This window comes from Berghia stephanieae, chromosome 2 (assembly GCF_034508935.2).
Source record: "Berghia stephanieae isolate SIO BIC M18660-M18661 chromosome 2, UCSD_Bste_1.3, whole genome shotgun sequence".
Classification (NCBI taxonomy): Eukaryota; Metazoa; Mollusca; class Gastropoda; order Nudibranchia; family Aeolidiidae; genus Berghia; species Berghia stephanieae.
Window position 1 is genome coordinate 111139893 of NC_088361.1, and position 5000 is coordinate 111144892.

The following is a 5000-nucleotide window of genomic DNA, read 5'->3' on the forward strand; positions in this document are numbered from 1 at the left end:
CTCTTTCTAGTTATCTTTCTATTATTTGTCGTGTTTGGATTTGTTCTTTGTTTTTTTGTTGTTTTTTTTTTTGTTTTGTTTTTTTTTTTTTTGGTTGCTGCTGAATAGTGACGAACAGTAACACCATTCTACTCTGTATATTGTCTTTTGGAATTTCTAGATTCAAGATCTCCTTTCCCTTTAGTTTTGGTTTTTAACGTTGAATGCTTGAATGACTGTTAATATCACTAAATGTTATGTTAATTCAAACGTTACCCTGCTCAATTCTGCTTCAAAATTTCGGAAAACGCTTCGTATAAAGGTCAACAAATCGTGTCTCAAGAAAAATAGATAGCCGGCAGCTATGAATATTCCCGACGCACAACGGCACCGATTTGCTGACTTCTTTTGATAGCTACTTGTTGATTCAAGATCTACACATTTAAATTTGGACTACATGTTCTTGATGGTTCATACGAGGGCTCTTTCAGAAATAACCGAAAAATGCCCATTGCTCAGCAACCAGTGGATATTTTTTAATTCTGTAAACGACATGATATTCCTTATTTCCTTACGGATATCCCAGAAATTATGAAGTGCATCATTTTGCACAATGAATTTCTAGACGATTTTAAAGATGGGGCGCCCACCTTGAAACTTGGTCAAAGGAGGAAATCAGAGCTGTCATACGTTTTTTGAACGCCAAAAGTCTGAATACTACCGAAATTCATAAAGAACTTCAGAGTGTATATGGTGAGCATGTTATAAGCCGTACACAAGTCTATCACTGGTGTAATTTGTTTGAAGCCGGCCATTCCGACTTGACAGACAGGGAAGGGAGAGGGCGTTCGATAACTGCGACGTCAGAAGACAATGTGAGCGAGTTGATGAGCTTATTCGTCAAGACAGGAGGTTGAAACTTCATGAAATCGCAAGCAGTCTTGAAATTTCGGAAACTTCTGCCCATAGAATTGTATTTGATGAACTTGGCAACAGAAAAGTCAGCGCAAGATGGGTTCCTAAGCAATTGACGGACAATCATAAAGAACAAAGATTGGACATCTGCAGGGAACTTTTGAGAAGAAGCAAGAGCTCACGAAGGGTTCACGGGCATACTGCCAACGCCGGCGGAGACTTTCTAGGGTACGATGTGACTTTTCTTGACAGCATAGTCACCAGTGATGAGACTTGGTTGCATCATTGCACCCCAGAAACAAAGCAAGATTCGATGACATGGAAACATCTATCCTCACCTGTCGCGAAGAAATTCAAAGTCATGCGGTCAGCAAAGAAAATAATGGGAACTGTTTTCTGGGACTGTCGTGGTGTTATTCTGTTCGAAACCTTACAACCTGGAGAAACAATCAATGCTGCAAGGTACTGCCAAACTCTTGACAAGCTTAGGGAAGCCATTCGCAGAAAGCGCCCAGGCCAGTTGACCAACGGGGTCATTTTGCAACACGACAACGCTACACCCCACACAGCACGAGTGACGCAAAGTTGGCTAGAGAAATATGGATGGGAGATTTTGCCACACCCACCACACAGTCCAGACCTCGCACCATCTGATTATCACCTCTTTGGGCCACTGAAACGTGAGCTGGCAGGAAAGCGCTTTGATGTCGATGAAGAGCTTGTTGACCATGTGCGGAAATGGCTACAAAACCTTGACGGAAATTTCTTCCGAGAGGGTAACTATTCCATGGTGCGGCGTTGGCAGAAGTGTGTCGACAGACTTGGCTGTTACGTAGAGAAATGAAGGACGAGTCAAGGTATGAACACGTGCAAGAATTTTGTTGATAGCATAAAAAACGCGGATTTTACAGGCATTTTTCGATTAATTATGAAAGAGCCCTCGTATTACTAAATGGAATGTACTTCAAACTTCAATGTGTACAATTCAGCTTCCAGTTTTCGGAAAACGCTTCGAATATTTGTCAATAAATTATGCCTCAATGAAAATAAAATGGCGACTGCTAATACATGTTTATTCCCAAGAAGAAATCTGACTTAAGCCATCGTCAAGTTCAATTACAACCGAAAACATTATTAACTTACAGTAATATAACAAATAAAACTTAAAAGTTAAAGGAAAGGAGCAAAATAGGAGTTACGAACATCAGCTTAACAGACAATCATTTAAAGGACGGCGGCGGTTAATCATTCTATCAATTATCCCATCGCTTCGTAATAAGATAGACACATTCACTACTCTCTCTTCTCTCTCTCTCTCTCTCTCTCTCTCTCTCTCTCTCTCTCTCTCCCACATCATGACTACAAAAATGTATGTATTATTTGTCCCACAGAAACAAAGGCATTCATCCGTGAAAAACGGCAGTAGACAACCCCCCCCAAAAAAAAAAAAAAAATACAAAAAAAACAAAACAAAAAACAAAAACAAAACAAAACAAAACAAAACAACCCCCCCCCAAAAAAAAAACAAAACAACAAAAAACAAAACAACCAACAATACAAACAAAACAACATACTTTATATTAAGTTCTACCACCTGGGGGGAAAAGGGATTGTCAGATGAAGTGCAAGACTAATAAATACAAATCTACGTTCGTTCCATCAGCAATAAAAATGTTGAACATTGCGTTTAATACCACTAAAACAAGGAACAACAATTACTGGTTGATGGATTGAAATATAGGTTGATGATTAATTGATTGAACTTTAAAGATAATGCTAACGATGCCAAACCACATAAATGTAACACATTGAACAGCATTTGAATATTATGTTAACGTTGTGTGAGTGCGGCGCGTGTGTGTGCGGTGCGCGATATGATGTATTTCCCTTATCGTTATCATGTAATGTAATAGCACGTTTAAATAATGATTGTCATATCTATGGACAATAAATATATATTATTATCATCATCATCATCATCATTATTATTATTATTATTATTATCGTCATCATCATCATCATCATTGTTATTATTATTATTATTATTATTATTATTATTATTATTATTATCATTATCACCATCATCATTATTATTATACATTTTAAGCTGCTGGTAGATGGGGGAAGAAAGGGGGAACAGATAACTAGGACACAGTAAGAACAAGAAACAAGAAGAGTGGCAGGAGAATCTATCAAATAACATTTAAAAAAAATAAAAATAAATAAACAAACAATTTTTTTCCTTTAAATTATAAAAGTAGAAAAAAGTAATCAAAATACCTATTTGTTTTCAATTTGATAATAATTTGGTCTAAATAACATAATTTAGAATAAACTTTTATATATATTATCTTTTTTTTTTTTTTAAAAAAAGAAAGAAAGAAAAGAAAAGAATAAAAAAGTAAGAAAACCCCCAAAGAAATAAGCCAGTCCACATAATCCTCCGATGCTCAGTAAATGGGAACCAGTCGCTAATGGCATTGTATTTGCACCGATCCCCAAGTACGCCTGGCGAGGCGCCATTTTAAACACTTTCAACACATGGTAATCCCAGATTACCAATTCCGTGCATTGATTTCCATCACACGAGCGGCACATCCCCATCTTTTGCCGAAAAGGCATAACATAATATCTGTAATTTATCAGGAGCAGGGGAGAGGAACAGAACGAGTCTTCAGCTTTTACAAAAGCAGCCATCTGTCAAATGACCAATAAGGTATTCTACTGTGCACTGGCTTTGTTACATTTTGGGGTGGGGGGGGGGGGGGGGGGGGGGGGGGGGGGGGGATGTTTACCTCGCATTAATCAATCATTCAATCAATCAAAATGTCACCCGACTTGTCAAAACAACAACAACAACAACAACAACAACAAAAAACAAAAACAAAAAACAAATCAAAACAACAAACAAACAAACAAAAACAAAAAAAAAACCCTAACAGCTGAGAAGTCTCGTGTAATGTCTTTCGATTGTTGATTTAGAATGTTTCATGCAAAAAGCTATGTATTACAGGTATTTTTTCGTTAACGTCTGTCCAAGATGCGGTCACAACTCGCAATGGATACGAATAGAGGTCACGAACTTTAAAAAATCCGTTATACAAATAGAAAAAGCCAAATTACAAAGCCATTAGAGACTCCCAAAACCATGGAAAATAACACTTTATTTTTCAAAGTCGGAAAATAAATGAATAAAGTTATGGGTTTTTAAAGCTTCATTTTTTGATGATTTTTGAAGAAAAAGAAATCTTGTTTAGGGAAAGAATAACATAGGTTACATAGATTGCGCTTTGCGCTGAAACGAGCTAGTAGGTCCAATTTTTTATATTGTAATCTTCAAAGGCTGCTGATTTTAATGGTATAAGTTGTTCGCCAATAACTTAAATACATAGAGAGAGAGAGAGAGAGAGAGAGAGAGAGAGAGAGAGAGAGAGAGAGAGATAGAGAGAAAGAGAGAAAGAGAGAGAGAGAGGGAGAGAGAGAGAGAGAGAGAGAGAGAGAGAGAGAGAGAGAGAGAGACTGTTCAAATAGGCCCTTTTTTGGGGGATGATTTGTCAAAAAACACAAATCTTGCATAGGGAAAGAAAAACAGAAGGCTCAGGTTACATAGATAGCGCTATGCGCTGAAACAAGCTACCTGGTCCAATTTGGGATATTATAATCTTCAGAGGCTGTTGATTTAAATGGGATACGTTTCTCACCAATAACTTAAATTCAAGAGAAAGAGAGATTGTCCAAAGAGACCTCCTCATTTTTGATGATTTGTGAAGAAACATTTAATTTTAAAATCCAGCACTTGTACAAATTCCGGCGATGGGCACTGCATCCCAACCCGTCAAATTAGTCTTCTATGGTTAGCAATAAAAATCTAAATTTTAAATAATTTTTGAAAGGGGAACTTACTGAAGTGAATTTACGAGTAATTTTGTTTCCGTGATGGGTATCTTATAAGTGGGAAAGGGAATTCCCTAACCCGAGTCAATTATCGTGCAAACAGCAAAGGCTTGTTAAATTCAGTTGATTCTAACTGTCACGAATTCTATGTAGCCCCATTCTCACCCCTTCAGCTTTTTGTATGGATCGTTGCATAGTTAGATTTACGAGCA